The sequence below is a fragment of the Anser anser genome, assembly GCF_964211835.1.
Source record: "Anser anser genome assembly, chromosome: 1".
NCBI lineage: Eukaryota > Metazoa > Chordata > Aves > Anseriformes > Anatidae > Anser > Anser anser.
In genome coordinates this window covers 86,506,181-86,522,563 of record NC_139720.1, presented here as the reverse complement: position 1 = coordinate 86,522,563, position 16,383 = coordinate 86,506,181, and the positions used below count along the sequence as shown (strand labels likewise).

At 37.6% G+C, this 16,383-nt stretch overlaps 1 protein-coding gene across 9 annotated transcripts in view; it reads left to right on the top strand.

The window, feature by feature from the left end:
* Positions 1–14,852: 14,852 nt before the first annotated feature.
* Positions 14,853–16,383, top strand: part of VGLL3 (vestigial like family member 3) — a 47,557-nt gene continuing 46,026 nt past the window's right edge. For 3 of the 9 annotated variants that reach the window (XM_083846938.1, XM_083846935.1, XM_083846927.1), the window contains exons 1-2: positions 14,871–14,905; positions 16,112–16,214. The gene's annotated coding sequence lies outside the window, so the exon portion shown is untranslated. Of the gene's footprint in view, positions 14,906–16,111; positions 16,215–16,383 lie in introns of all 9 variants that reach the window. The other 6 variants (XM_083846933.1, XM_083846932.1, XM_083846934.1 and 3 more) reach the window with 5 other exon arrangements.

Here is a 16,383-nt window from a genome sequence, read left to right as displayed (position 1 = left end):
AGTCACTTCATCACAGAAAGCCACCAGATTGATCAGGCATGATTTAGCACTGGTGAAGACATGGTTGCTGTCTTGAATTACCTTCTTCTCTTGCAAGAATCTGTTCCATGATCTTCCCAGGCACAGAGGTGATATTCACTGGTCTGTAGTTCCCCAGGTCTTCCTTTCTAGCCCTCAAAAATTTCAGATGAAAGTGTGTGTGTATGGGTGAGAAAGCAGGGCAGGGGTGAGCTTAGAATTTCAATGATTTTTCTTGAATGAATAAATTTGAGGCATCAAGGCTGTTATTGATTTATTTCAGCATATAGGCCTATGTGGCCTGTACAAGACTTCACTGTACATTATGGAAATATTCTCTTGATAGAAATAACAGTTGAAAAATTGTAGGGCTCTTCTTTGTACTTAATATCTGCAATTCACTGGCATCATTTAGTAAGTCCAATGTAATGATTATTTTGCTAACATCTCAACACACTGTAAGTCACACCACTACTTCTAGTTTCCAGTCATCAGTCTTATCACGATGACAGCTGTCTCAAACTATTCAGATATTGCACATACTAAAAACAATTGGCTGTGCTGACAATTATTCTCTCACAGATGGACAGACACCATACTGATAGCTACCTACTCCTGCTAGATGAATAAGTTGAAAGAAATACACTCAAAATATGTTTCTTGCCCTCTGCTGCAGGTAAAAGGTTTACCTTGTCATTAGGCATATCAAGCTGTCAACAATATGAATGCAATTCAGCCATTTTCACTTCTCAGAATACAGTTGAATGGGGTACACACAACCAAATGTCCATGCGTTCTACAGTTCAGCATGACTCAATAAAGATGAGATTAAGATCACAATTTTTCAAGTGGCATCAGGCACCCGTGCCTTTGCTTTAGTCATCTTCCTGTCAAAAAAAATAAAAATAAAACCACCTTATGCACACCAATTTTAGTTCTGTCTACTGGGCTTCAAAGTTACATGTCTTTTTTTCTTTTTGCTGATGTTGCTTTGCAGGTGTTAAATAAGATGAATTAAAAAAAAAAAAAGAGCAGAGAGTATAGCAGTTTACTTTGGCCAGGTTGTAACAGAAAGGGGAAAAATAAAGAATGCATGTCCTCACATGAGGATTGTCTACTTGTGTGGAAAAGCTGTTATTAAAATACTAGTACTACAGAAAAATTCATGGTTCAGATGAGCTAATAAGAGATTTCCAAGCAATCATAAAAACTTGTACTTACATTACACTAACTGTTAGCTTGCCATTACATTTCTTAACAGTCATAGCCGTTAACAAGCAAAATCTTCCCAGGAACGTTTTCCCCAGTGTGTCATATCACTGGCTTAGTTATACAGAAGCACCCAGGACTGCCAGTGTCAGCTATCTACCATTCTGCATTTACAGAGGGGTCAAAGGGACCAGTACTCGGTCCCTTCCACTTTGATTTCTGGGTCCTGGCTGCAATTCAGTGCTTGAAGCTTTAGATCCTGGGAGATAAAAGGAAAGGAGTTGTGCAGAAAAATTGACTATCGTTTTGAATTTCCTCATTAGCATGAAATTTTCTGACAAAATCCAATACAAACAGAAATACCAACCCCAGTTTGGTCTCTAATCCCAAATCACGCAGTCTAAGTGGTCTAAGCCCTATTTGGCCATCAGCTGGCCTCTCTAACGCCAACAAGAATATTTTGAGCCATCCAAAATGATCCGTTTCACTTAGCCGCCTACGCTTTGCCATGGTTACGTGAAGTAACTTCATGACACATGGCTGACATTTATTGCATTTGTTTGTTTGTTCAAGCTCCAGGAGGCTATCAGTGATATACATCTGAGAGCGGAGGCTTGAGTTGACATCCTTCTAGCCCCCGGACTGTTAATTTTAACAATATGAGTAAACTCACCAGAGTTTCCCCATTGAGTGTGTTTGGGGCATACCAGAGAGAAGGTGGTGCAGAGGGGGCCTGCAAAACAGCAGATGAAGGTGGTTTCATTGCCATGGGAACCAGACCGCCCATGGGGAAGGGAGCAGATCTGGTAAACTGGGGAAGGGGTGCAGAAGAAACACGTCATTATCTAGCTGTATTTATTTTTAAAATTGTTTGTGGCATGGAAATGTCACCAATGCATACTCGAGTTTGGAGAGGACTAGGAACAACCTTGGTTTAAGGTGTACAGCTCTGCATCTGCTATGATTATCCTTACAAAGGTCCAGGCCACAGTGCTCTTCTCTGATACGTTTCTGTATTAAAATTGGTGACCTCCTGGATATATTTTCTTATAACTGACAGCAGTATGGCCTGTTGGGCATTCATTGTGTGGATGCTGTCTGAAAAAGCAAGCCAAATCATTTTGGTCCTCGTGAAAATTAAGATTACATCAAATGCTGAGCATCTTTAGATGCTGCTTATGTCATCTGCGTAGCTCCAAAATCAAAACGTCCTTCTGTCCATCGCTGTTATGACCCTTTGAGTTTCTGGAGCATTCAGATTTAGGATAGATAAGTTACTGTTATATTACTATTATATTACTTCAACAGTGCAGAATCTCCCTTGTGACTCAATCAACAATGCTTTCATTGCAATGAAACCAACAGAGATGAAACTTAATTCAGGTGATTAAATCATCAGTATTATTTATGATTCTAATCAACAAGCAGGAAGACTGAAATCAATTAGTAGTTCTCCACTTGCTTTGCATTTGCAGTGTTTTATTTAATTCTCTAAAGGGGAGTTGATTCCCTCTCTCTTGTAGCCATTACAGATGCCAATTGCAACTGAATAAAAATTTCATTTGATGCTTCTCTGTCATAATGGAAATATGCTGTGGGAAACATTCTGAACATTTATTTAAGAAATTATGTTCTGTAACTGAAACTGTATTTGGCTCTTATTTTTTAATTTTTTTACCTTTTTCAGTTTTTTTAACCTTTCATTTTATTAGACAATCACAAAAAAACACATAAAAAGGTCATTTATCATTGAAAGAATATTAACTTAGGTTGCATCCCATCCCGTTATGTTTTGGTACAAAGTAAGATTCAATTAAAATGTACAAAAACATCTAAAAACATCAAATCAATAAAACTTTATAAAAAGTGTTCTTGAATTGTAACTTTTTTTTTCCTATACGTCTAAACCAAAGCAAGCATTACATATCATTAATAAGCAGACATATCTTGGTTAACATGTTTGTCAGTGTTTCAGAATTACAAGGTCTTACTGCAGTTGTTAGGGTGAGAAAGGCAAGGTACTGGTTCCTCATTTTGTAATTAGTTCATAGCGTTGTATGAAATATTTATTGAAATACTTTCATTGAATGAGTATTCTTTACACCTGCAAGTAGAGCTTACTGCTGCCAAAAACTGCCACATTGCTTCAATAAACTTTCGGTTTGCATACTTAATGACTTCTCCTATTGATCTGTAGTTTGGCCTGTTTTAAAACTTCAGCACAAACACAATCTAGTCAGTACATTAAATGTTAAATTATATTTTGAGGATTTAAATAAGTTGTAAATTTAGAGTTTAATGTACATTGTCTTGTTTTAAATTTTTATTTTAAATAGGCATATTTTATGAGATGTTAGTGAGCATAGGGTTTTTTAGAATTAATTTTTACACCTTTTGAATACTGATTTATTTGGTTTTGCCCTTGGATATTTCCTCAGATATCAAATAGCACTGGACTGGGTCCTGTATATTCTCTAAAACAGATTTTTTCAGTGAATATTCCTGTATTGATTATATCTATTTAAATACAAAGAAAGTCCTTGTTAATAGAAGGAAAATAGTTTAATGATTTCAGCAGGGCTAATAAAATCATGCTATTGCTTTCCAAATTATACTGAAGAACTTTTCAGTCAAGGATAAAGCTTGAAACTAAGGAACTATGACAAAAATATCTGATTTTACTTAGCATCTGTTTAACTCTTATGTATGTTGCTGAAGCCCATTTACTCTGACAAGAAATGTAACAAACTAATAGTAGATTAAAACAGGAGATGTGATACATCTTTCCTATCCTTTTTGATATCTTGGCAAGGAATGTTTTGTAGACTACTGAAATTCAAAGGAGTGGTCACATATTGAAAAATAGTTTTCTTTAGGAAAATTCCATAAATTTAAGCTTCTGTATGTTATGAAGGTTTTTCATAATTGCAGCTTTTTATGGTAAATAGCTAGTACTATGTACAATCCATTGCTTATATCCAGCACTAACTCTTTCTTTTCAGATGAATTTTTTTTTACCCCCCTTCTCTAGTTCCATAATAGAGTGAAGCATTTGATATTAGGATATATACGTCTGATGTATGTGCCTTTTATAATATGATCCAATTCCTTTCTATAGACAGACCTTCATGATTAAATACTGGTCAGTTTGTACTGTTGCTTTTATAATCCCTGAAGCTTATTGGTAGCTGCATTAGACTATAACTACCTTAGATCAAAGAAAATTAAATTTTTATTTGCTAATTACATTTTACTCTCTTGCTTGCTTTAGAAAAAATAAATCCATCTATGAAACAACTGGAATAACTATTTAGAAGTTTAATTGGATTCATAAGAGGTGGGGAAGGGTAGGTCAATGCTAGCTCACCTCCTCCAATGCTCTTCTGAAATAGCAAGGTTTCTGACCTGCTGGCCATTTGATGACCGCTCCATAGAAGACAAAGCAGGAAAGTCTTCTGCTGCTTTGCACCTGGTTACACTCCTGATTTTAAACAGAATGTAATCATCCAGATGACAAATGACTGTAGTAAATGGCTTTTCGATACCTCTAGAGAAGCTTCACTTAAGATTTCTCCTTCAGATTAGCAAAGATTTTAGCCCATGATTTACAGAAATTATATTTCTTAAAGTGTCGCTACTTCCATTTATAAATGTAGCTGTAAAAATCAATCAGGCGACTGAAGTAATGTGAAAAATATTTATTGTGGTTCTTACCGCCTTGGATTTTATAAGTAATCCCTCTTTACCCAGGATAGTTGTGTGACTGAGTACAGGATAATCTACTGGTTTCACAGGATTTTTTTTTTCAAAAAGAATGACACCCGTGTCAACTTAGAAAAGATGAAGGAAAATATATGCCACAGTTATCACAGCTGCTTAAAAATTATCAGAATTTTAAATCTGCTAATGAAATACTGAAATATTTAATAACCATATTGGAAGGATTAATACTGCTAGAATATTTCAAACAGACATAAAATGTTTTGTGGTGTGAAAAGCCATCCCAATATCTAAGCAGAACAAAACAACAAATTTATTTAAAATGTAAGTCTAAAGAAAATTCTTTAAAAATATATTGACAAAACAAATCTCTATGGGAACTTGGACTCGTGTGTGTGCATTTTAGAGGTGGTTTTTCTTTATTTATTTTGGTAGGGGCAAAAAAGAGAAATACACAGTAGTGAAAATTGGTGTCAGAATGTTGGAAGAAATAGAATAATGAAGTATAATTTAGCTGAATATAGAATAATAGACTCTACACATATCAATTGACAATATCATGTCAATTTTGATACTGTGGCTTTTTGACACCGTTATTATTTTCTAAGCAAATCATACCTTTTTACCTCAGCTATGTTACTGACTTTCATGTACATTAATTCACATTGTCATCTGAATAATTTTAAAATTAAATTGTTTTCATTTAAAATTGTTGATAAATAATGGAAGTTGGGATTTTTTAAAATTATTTCTGAAGAGCCAGTTCTCCAAATATGTTGTTTTCCTCATATCTTTCCATTTGTTTTTAATTACTAGCTACATTTCCATGAAGAATGCAATCTTCTGTTGTTTATGGGTTCCTCTGCCCATGTTGCTTATTTCTTTCATGCAGACTTAATTTGTTGTTTCTGGCAACCAGGTTATCTTTAAAGACACATAGTAATGTTGCAAACAGTGAATAGTGACTTCAAGAGAGAAATAAGTAAACTTTTCAGCAATGTACAACATGGATCAAATCTTGAGGTGTTGTGATCTGATAGAGTTTTTGACTTGAGCCAGACTTTTAGTTTTCCACTACCTGAGTATTTATCTGCTTGTTCTCCCATGTAAATGTTTTCAGTAACAATCAAGAGAGGTAAAAACTGAAACTCCATTGTGACAAAGCTTGTAAAAATAAAAAATATAAAAAAAAATCAGGCCTGCCATACAGCATTCCTTTGGCTTTTGTGGTTGACTTTGGACATATAATATAAATATAGTGATTGTATGAGATGGGTTTCAATGAGAGCAATATGTATATCGCATGAATTAACAGTAGTTGTATCAGGGCTGGATGAAGTCTTAATGTAAATGGGAATGCTGCTCAGCTGCACAACTCTGACCACTTCACATGTGAGGGAAAACTGCATTTTACTCAATGGTGCTAGTAAGGCTGGAAGGGAAAGTTAAAGGATCTCTTACATTATCCATTAATAAGCAATGTTTTCTACATAGCTTTTTTCATGGTTTGTCTTCTATTTTGTACTTTGATTTAAGACAGCAATCTTGCAGACCAAGCTTTTCCTTCCCAAGGTAAAAAAAGTGAAAAAAAAAAAAATTAAAAAAATCCAGAAGATATTGCTCTCCAAACCTACCTCATTGAATGTGATCCTTTCTTAGGAACAGTGCAAATTATATAGCCATCATTTTTCATTACAAAATACTAGGCAGCAATGTTAAGCAGCTGGCTATCCTAGTTCATTCCCACTTCTGTGGCACAGGTCTTGTCACTGTCCTCCAAGCTGTGCTGGCACAGCTGTTTATGGGACAATCCTATGAACTAGATCAGGGGACTGTCTACTCTAAATAATTTGAAAAAGTATGATTTGAAATTGTTACCTCACCAGATACTATCAGTACCACAGACTGAACATACTTTGACAGGTATGGGAATCTCACTTAGCAAAATAGTCCTACTAAGGACAATTTGGGTGAGACCGACGACATCAAGCTCTTCTATTCTTTATCAGCATCTGATTCATTTGTATTAAAAGCTGGCTAGATAGCTGGGAGTGTTGGGAAGCCAGTATGCTAATTACCTTACTTTAAAAATAAATGCATCAGAGCCACCAGGGCATATCTGTTGTGTTTTAGATTATTCATAGAAATTATGAGGTTATCAACAGTGAATGTGAAATTGCTGGGCATATGCTCAGATATCATCTTCCTAAGCTGTGCAATTATTCAGGATGTCATCTCAGTCTTCCAGCAACCAAGAACTTCTGTTTCTACATAAAACATCATCAAGGTATTAGAAAGCCTTTGGCAATAGAATACAATTAAAATACCTCAAGCAGTGAAACCCATTAATATGAAAGAGGCTAAGTTCAAGAGAAACAGTTATGGCATGTCTACTTGACACAGACAGCAGCACAGAGCCCTTAGTGATTAAAACACCCTGCTGAGAATCTGAGGTCTGTGTTGTAATGGAGACAATACAGTGCAAGAGTCGCTACATTTAAAGCTAATTTGGACATCTCTGTGCTACACTTCAGTGGCTACAGGCTCCAGCAGTACTTCTTTTGTAAGGGCAAATCATATCAAGGCAGGAATAGTACAGATGTTTATGTCACCAGCTTCAAACTCAGTTGCATTACATTCATGCATTACATTCCCTGTTCTGCTACTGCTTCCCTCTCATGCCACAGCTGAGTCCTTTCAGCGCACCTGTATGGACATGTCCAGCTTGGGCAGCTTGGATATAAACCACAGGTTCTGCAGGAGCAATAAAAGCAAGGAAACATTCACCCAACTCACAACTAACAGTATCCTTTGAGGTCAAGAATTCTCTGTCAACATTATAGTTCTGGCAGCAAATTACGCGGGCTTCTTGTTAGCATTTTACATTACTTTTACTAGCAAGCCTATGGAGATAATGAAGTTTTCATCTTTCAGAATGAAAAGGATGAAATACACTGCACTGTAGAGAAACATCTTTACTTAGATGCTTTGCTAAGGTATCTTCTTGGATGATTTTTGAAAACCATACTTAAATGTTCAGAATGTTATCCAGATTCTTAAAATTCAAATGAAAAAAATATGTGCAGGAAGCTTTCACTTCACTGTTACTGCATTTACTTTCTAAAGTTACAAAAAAAAACCAAAACATTTGTATTTTCTAACTATAGAAACTTCTACAAATAGCAGCTTCAAACCCATGACTTTCTCTACCCATAGAAGCACAGAATATACCACTGCAACATAGTTCTACATGCTATCTTGCTGATGTGTTTGGTATCTGACCCCAAGCAAATATCTCTGTGCAGATGAATGTGGGGTCTGTGTGCTTAGTTCTTGAACTCTGCTGAAATTGCCACCTGTGATGATTTCTGGAATCCCATCATTGGAAAGAGAAAAATCTATTTCTTCTAAACTAATTTAAGAGCTTCCACTTAAAGATGGAAATCACTCTCAGACATTACTTGTATGGCCTGACCTCAAGAAGATCATCACTTTTCATTTCTTTCTATATAATAAATGAATTACTCATTTCAATTAATGTAGTATGACCTTAAAAATGGTGGACCTATTCTTTCTCTATCATCTTGCCTCATGAGACTGTGTTTTCCAAGATGGCAATGTCTCTTGCCATCACAGTGGTTATGGAAGAGTCAAATTATCAGTGGTGCTATCTAGATGGAAATCTTACAGTTTTGTATGGACAAATTAAAGCTGTATATCCCTGTCCAGTGAAATTATATCTTTTAATTTAGCATTTTGCCTTTTATTTATTTATTTACTTATTTGCCATAAGGCCTGTCTGCTATGGGCAACCAAATTATCATTGAAAATGATCAACCTACCAATAATAATTTTAACTGTAAAATTTCCTTTCCTTCCTCTCAGCCTTTCTCATTAATTGAACAACAACAAAAGAACAAAATGTCGTGTTCTTTTTTTTTTTTTTAATATATAAAATATTATGAATCAGTGTACCAGGTCCTTTAATAACATTTGCATTTAATATGTGCTGTACTTCCATTTCATAAGTTGTTTTTATGATTTGATCAAATACCTAGTCAGAGCCTCTGACATTATTTATTAACTGGTTAATATTCATAACTACAGTTTCCTGTAAGTACTTACAGACCTTCTTATTAATATCTCTGCAACCATCACAAGTGGTATTATATAGCAGATGGCACTTGCCAAAATCATCTTGTACCCTGCAACATAGCCTGGCATCCTGCAGGTCTCTGCAGTCTCACTGAGCTCTGAGAGCTGCCTTCCATCACGATTGCTGGAGCCCCTGACTGAGTGTTCGTATCACCAGTCATAGTCCACAAACTGTTTTTTAGAGGTCACCATACTGGTGTTGGCTCTCTTAAATTTCTTAAGTAATTCCTACCCTTCCATTTTCATTTAGGTGAAATAGAAGCCTTTTATTTGCAAAGTATAAAGACATACTCACTAAATAAGCAGTGTTACAAATGAATGCTTGAAATAATGTGACAAACAACGATCTGAATAGCTCAAAGATATTTTTATGATCTGTATGAGATTGATGTGTGAAATGGGATCTGTGGCTTCAGTGAAGAAAGTCTCTCTTTGCTTGGTGGCTCTCATTTTTTCCCCTAAAATAAACTCAGACAAAAAAAATAAATAAAAATCAGGTTTTCAGATTTACAGCATGTTTTTAGAAATCTGCATGTTCTATTCTTGCATCATCTTTATATTCTGAATCTCTGCTTCATGTAGCCCATTTCTTGAATTTTTCCCTTTGATAATCAGACACCAGATGACCTGCAGCAATAGAATTCCCCACTTCCCTGTCAGACCAGGGTAGGTGTAAAAAGGAGGGAAAAAAATCCAGCTAGGTCATTTCTGTACAATGTAACCTCATTGATGAGCATTTGTATTGACTGAAGTCTGTCACTTTGCTTGGAATTTGTTTAAGCTATATAAATGACAGTGATGATGATTCTTAGATTTGTGAAAGTGAATAGGAAACTGCCAGATATGTTTTAAAGAGTATCATCTCACTTTTGCATTCAGAGAATGCATAACAAGACTGATGCTCAGCAAGTACAGCAGAGTGTAGAGGCTGGTGGACAGAGCATGAATGTTACATCATTACAACCAAAGACTTGGAATACGACTCCAGGGACTTTATCTGAGGGTCTTGTTTCATTCTGAGGTTTGTAATGGAGATTTTGTGATCTGAGTGAAATAAATGTGGGGAATATGAGGTGGTTCTGAGGTGGTTTGGCAATGAGGGATGGCTACTTTGGAAGCACTACAGAGTTGACTTTAGAGCACTTTGGGCCATGCAGCTGGAAGCATAGCTGTAGTGAGCAGATGGACCAACTATTAGAGCATTCACACTAAACTCAATGGTGCTCTTTAGGGCTAGAGCAAATCAGCAGGAAAGAGCTATGCTTTGATGGATGCTGATGATGATCAACACTAATGACGAGATTTGAGGTGTGTGGAATCTACAGGGAGGGTAATCATGAACCCTGAGTTGCAGTTAGCCATTTGGACAGTAACAGTTTGAAAATGTGCTGTTGGCCAAACAGCTAATGTATGGCAGGGCAGCATTAGATGTGTGATGGCAGTCAGGAGCATTAGACAGACAAGTGTGTATGGGACCCATGCTGCAGGAGGGCTTAGGCTGGAGGAATGTCTGGTGAAAGTATCCCCTTCCTGGCTGCTTTTCAGGTGTTCTTCACATAGGCAGAGAGCAAACAAACACCAGAACTGCTGTGCATATGAAGGAGATCATTGCTGCAGTCATAAGGCAGACCAGTAGACCCATGGATGTATTACGTGAACTGAATATATCCACAGTAAACCAGGGGTTGCAATGTCTGCATGGTAGACCCAGGCATATTTCAGGAATTAAGACACTTAGGGCCCTAAGTGGCCCTGTGTTTGCAAAAGCCAGTCCATAGAGGGCTATATGTGAGAGGCATTGGTTACTTTATACTTCTTCCCATGTAAAAAGGCAGCTGTGTTGTTGTGCTCCCAAAGGATATCTGATTTCTTATGGGTTGGAAAAATCAGCTACAAAATAACTAAGAAATGTAGTTGAATTTCCCAAAGCCCCAAATACAAGCATGCTTATTTAGTACAGATAGACTGAATCTAGCATGTGTTTCTGCTATAGGTAACTAGCAATAGAGTTGTGTTTGGACAGATAATTCTATTGTCCAACTTCAATGCCCTGTTGTGGAGAAACTTTCCTTCCTTTAAAGGAATGTTTTCTTCTGATTAGGTTGTCATTGATGAGGTTATGATTAGCTGTATCAAAATAAAGCTTGCTATATGGCATAAGTCAAACAAGGCACAGCCTCTTGCGTTCCCTTCCTCAAAAACAGGCAACCCACAGTGTTGTCATCAAAAAAACAAGGCATACACACACCACAACAAGGAAAGATTCCTCAGTTAATCTTGAATTTGCAGTTGATGTTCTGGTTGACTTGTTCAGAAGCTTATTCACATCTCTTGGATTCTGTAAGACAGAGTGATAACACGATAGATTTTGATCTTGAGGTTTTAAATGCTATTTCTTCCCTCAAATCCTTTGGTATCTTCTGTGTTTTCATGAAAAAAAACGTATTAGCTAATTTATTTAAAACCATAGCCAACTGGCTGGTTATTTTTCTAACAGTGTTAGTCACTTGTCTGACTTTTAACATGACTTACTCCTCTTTCAAATGGTCTTCTATTATGTGCCACTTTGCCTGAATTCCTTTTCTGAAATTGCCATTAGTGCTTAGGTAATAAAAGCACAACAGCCTGTACATACTTCACATCACCCAAGAATCTAGCTGTCAGGGCTGTTATTTTTCTTAGTAATCTTTGTACAGGTAAAAACAGCAACATCTGAGAGGCTTTTATCAATGATTAGCCTATTGTAGAGCATATTTCATATACTGGGAAATGTGCTGTGTACCACTTTGGGATGGTATTATGGTATTAAGGTTTCATAACATTCCATCAGCATGTAGATATTGCAGTAAGATGCACCTGATTCTGACTTTGCACTAACTTTGTACTGGCATAACTCCATTGCTTCAGATGAATGGAGGAGAAACCAAAATCAGGTCCAGCAGAGTTGCATAGATAGGTGGCTGGCTAAGGAGAATCTTCTGGACTTTTTTTGGAAGCTATAAACATCCTTAGTTTTGCAGGTAGGTTTGACATCTTCCAGGGTTTTACTTAAATGTGTTCATAGAATCACAGAATGGTTTTGATCAGAAGGGACCTTAAAGACCATATAATTCCAACCTCCTGCCATGGGCAGGGACACCTCTTGCTAGACCAGGTTACGCAAAACCCCATCCAGCCTGGTCTTAAACACTTGCAGGGATGGGGCATCCACAACTTCTCTGGGCAACCTGTTCCAGTGCCTCACAACCCCCTGAGTAAAGAAAGAATATCTTATCTAAATCTACTTTTTTTTTGTTGTTTTTTTTTTTTTTTTTTTTTTTTTTTTTTAAGTTTAAGGCCATTCCTCCTTGTCCTATCACTACCCTCTCTGACAGAGAGTCCCTCCCCAGCTTTCCTGTAGGCCCCCTTTAGGTACCGAAAGGCTGCAACGAGGTCTCCTGGGAGCCTTCTCTTCTCCAGGCTGAACAACCCCAACTCTGTCAGCCTGTCTTTGTACAAGAGGTGCTCCAGCCCTTTGGTCATCTTCAGTGTTGCAGGTTTAGTGCTTGTAGGGCTCAAGTCTTTTGTCAGACAGTTTTATTTGGCTCCATATGCATTTTTCCAAGTGTCGTCTTTCCCAGCACCAGGGGAGCAATGAGTAGAGCAGTGACAAGCATCACTCACAGTGGGATTCTTACTTTCATGATGTTACTGTTTTTCATGTAGCTTTTCCTAAATTAGCTTTAAACTAGCTGCTTGGGTCCTTCTAAGAAAATAGCTGCAATTGCATAGAATATAGTACAGCTTCCAGAGAGACTTGGTAAATATCCAGCCCATTAACGTCTGCTGAGATCCATGCTGCTGTACCTACGCAACTGTCAGAACCTGACCTACTTAAAGTCAGTTTGGGTAGAATTACTCAGGATGCAGTCAACCCTGTTTGTTCAGGGTTTGTTTGTTTGACCTGATGAACTCTCAGGTCCAGTGTCTATCATTGCCATCCAAAGCACAATTTTATCCATATCCTCATACGTTTCTGTGTAGTTATTTGCATAATTTCCTCTCTATATTACCGCTAGTGTAAGTCTTAGTTAATGAGATGACTGTATGTTGGCAGCCATTTGCAGATATTAATTTTTTAAAAATACAAAAGCTTTCTTCACTAAACAAACTTGTTATTGTGCAAAGACAAGTAAAGACTAATGTCATCAATTTTTATATACCGTTCCTTCTCTGTGGTGGCTAAGGCTGTTTGCGTTATCCTGTATGGTTGCACACTTTATGCTTTATGAAGTCTTATAGCCAGCCAAAAATTACAATATCCTAAACATTCTCAGAAGAGCACAAGTGTGTCCACTTCCTGCTGTCCATTACCTTCCCACTGCCCCAGAGTCAGAAATTCTGGATTAGGGATACTTGTGGGTACCTTCCTCTTTGTATCCATTTATGGTCCTCTTGTCCATGAATGTATGCAATTGCTTTTTGAACCTATCAATCCTGTCTGCCTCCACTATTTCCTTGGTGAGTCTGGAAGGGAAAAAAATCCTCTCTGAATACCACAGTTACACAAGATAAGTTTTCTGAGTGTTTGTTTAAAGGTTATTTTTACCATAAATATCATCTGTCAATATTTTGACTTTTTACTGCAGCAGGTAGCTGCACAAACCAGAATGAATTATTCATTTTGATTTATTCATATGGATTTTTAATAATGCTATTGACATGGCATGTATGGACCTACTGCCTGATTCCTATCATAATAAAGAAACACAAACAGAATACTGTGGATGGCTCCAACCACATATATGAATTATAGCAGTTATACAGCTACAGGCCAGTGTAGCTTTATCTTCACATACATGTAGAATCACAAGTCCTTCTTATAGGCACAGCGGCTTGTTTGGGTGGACCCAAAGGTGGAATAGCAGATTAAACTTCAGAAAACAACAGACCTGATTCTGACAGACCCTTGATAACGTGCTGCAATGTAAATGTGGGTTCCTTCCCACTGCAGTCCATGGTAGTGCTTATCTGAGAAAGCCAGGCTTGAGCCTGGAGCCCCCTGCTGAACTGGAGCCTGTCGACAAAGCTAGGATAGAGAGTAGTGTGGGGAAGGTTTGTAAACAGCTGAAGTGGAGTCTTCTGGGTTTAATGTGTTCCATAACCAGTTCAAACAGGGCAGCGATTGAAAACCCCAGATGTCAGAGTTACACAACAGCTCCTTCAGAAAAGCAGCTTTAAGTTTTCAGTGGGCTTTATAATAAAAAGCATGCAACAAAGGACTGAAATGTTCACCCACAGATAGTGAAGTGCTGGCTTTGCTAGCAGTACTCACCCACTATCAGCTCTCAGCTCATCCTTTCATGGAGGGAGAGATGGATCTAATATTCTTCTTCATCCCTAATGCATGTTTTTACATTACCCTTATGTTATTGTACGTGGGCCGTGTATAGCAGACTTAATGCAGCAATTTGTAGACCTGCATCAATTTAGTGCCTTTTTTTTTTGTTTGTTCTTAAATAAATGCTATATTGAGTGCAAAGTTTGAGTTTTTTTTTTTTTTTCTTCCACCTGGACTAAGGTTGGGGTCTTTAAGGAGAAGGATGTTCTTTCAAAACTAACAGAAGTTTAGTATTTTCTATTCATACCTCTAGCTTCATATCCGAGCAGTACCCAATTCCGTCTGATCTGTTTCAGCCACCAACCATGGGATGTGGTAAGATGCAGCCTGTGAGCAGCATTTCACCCCCCCCTCTGAAGGGAGTCATCGGTGAGCAAAAACATCAACCCTTGTTCTGAAGCTGTTTAAAAAAATTCACCCCAGGTAAACAGTTTTTAACTTTCTAACATGTCTAAAATTTTCCTATGAAGCTCTGCAAATTTCATCCTTCTAGGGGACCATTAGGTCAGGATTCTTCTACCTGGCACTTGTATTTGGCAAGGTATTCTTTTCTACGATATTATGGAACTATAACAGCATTGATGCTTGTTTTACAGTCTAGCAATTTAAAATGTCCAGTCTTTTTAAATAGCAGAAGGCTGTTTTGATACTGAAGAATGATTTAAAAGGATTTACACCAGTCTGTGAATTCAGATTTTGTATAACTAGAACTTTGGTTTGGTTAAGAATCTAAACTGGAGTGAACTTTCGTTAACATGGACCCACACAGTCTCCAACATCTGTCTACATAATTATCCTTACTATAATACAGCCTTTTCATACAAGGGAAGAAACAGCCTCCAGCTCTGCCATCCCTTCAAATCCAAGCTGCTATCTCCTCCAACCTCACAGCGCTGGGCCTTCTTAAAAGGGGACTACTTCTGGTTCTGAAGTCTACAGGATGCAAACCTTCACCTGCATTCATTGCAAAGCTCTGCTGTATCATAAATTGTCTCATTATCACACCCAAGACCCTTTAGCTTTGGTGCTTCCCATCTACTTAGACCACCTTCAGACTGCCTGGAAGGTTGTGAGATGATCAGGACTTAGCTGAGCACTGTCATCTTTCGCTTTGCATTTCTCTTTGCCTTTTCCCTCCCCCTTTGACTCTTTCTGTCATTTATCACCAGTCCACTGGTCTATACCTATTTGCGCTAATGAATTCACGCCAGTGCTTTAATGTGTCTACAGTGAAAAGCCAGTCAGGGTGTCACACCTCTCCTTCTCACACCTCAGTATGTCCCTTACCTTACCTCTGCCTCACTAAAATAAATACTAATGCTAACATCTAGAAAATCCATCAGGAAAAAACTTCTGCTAAGAGGAACTGTTTGTAATTGCTGACTGTTCATTGGAGCACTATAAGTGCATTTTAATAGGTTTCTTTTCCTATCAAGGCTTAGTCAGTGAGGCTTGACAATTTTTTTATTAACAAGGTGTCTTATTGTTCCATGGACTGTTTGCTTTTTTATTGTACTTACTGAACAGTGTAATATTCTAAAAAGCATGAGGACACATTGGTTGCTGATTTGATTTTATATAAACCAGCAAACATATCATCTTACCTGATTATGCCATTTCCTTCCACAGGTGTGACGAAACAAATGACAATTTCCTGGGTAGCTTTTCACCTTTCCTATTTGATCAGCTGCACAGCACACTGTTTTCTGCTAAATGCCTTGGACTCACGGAAGTAAGAACAAGAAGAATCTAACAGCTATCCCTAACTAGCAGCAAACCTTGTGTGGCAGAATATCAGAACAGCAGCTAGCTGTGGTCTGGTTCTGCAGTTAGGCGAGGAAGGTGCTCTCAGTAACTCCCTCAGAGGCATTCTGCATGTAAGATCCTGAACTGCTGTGTTA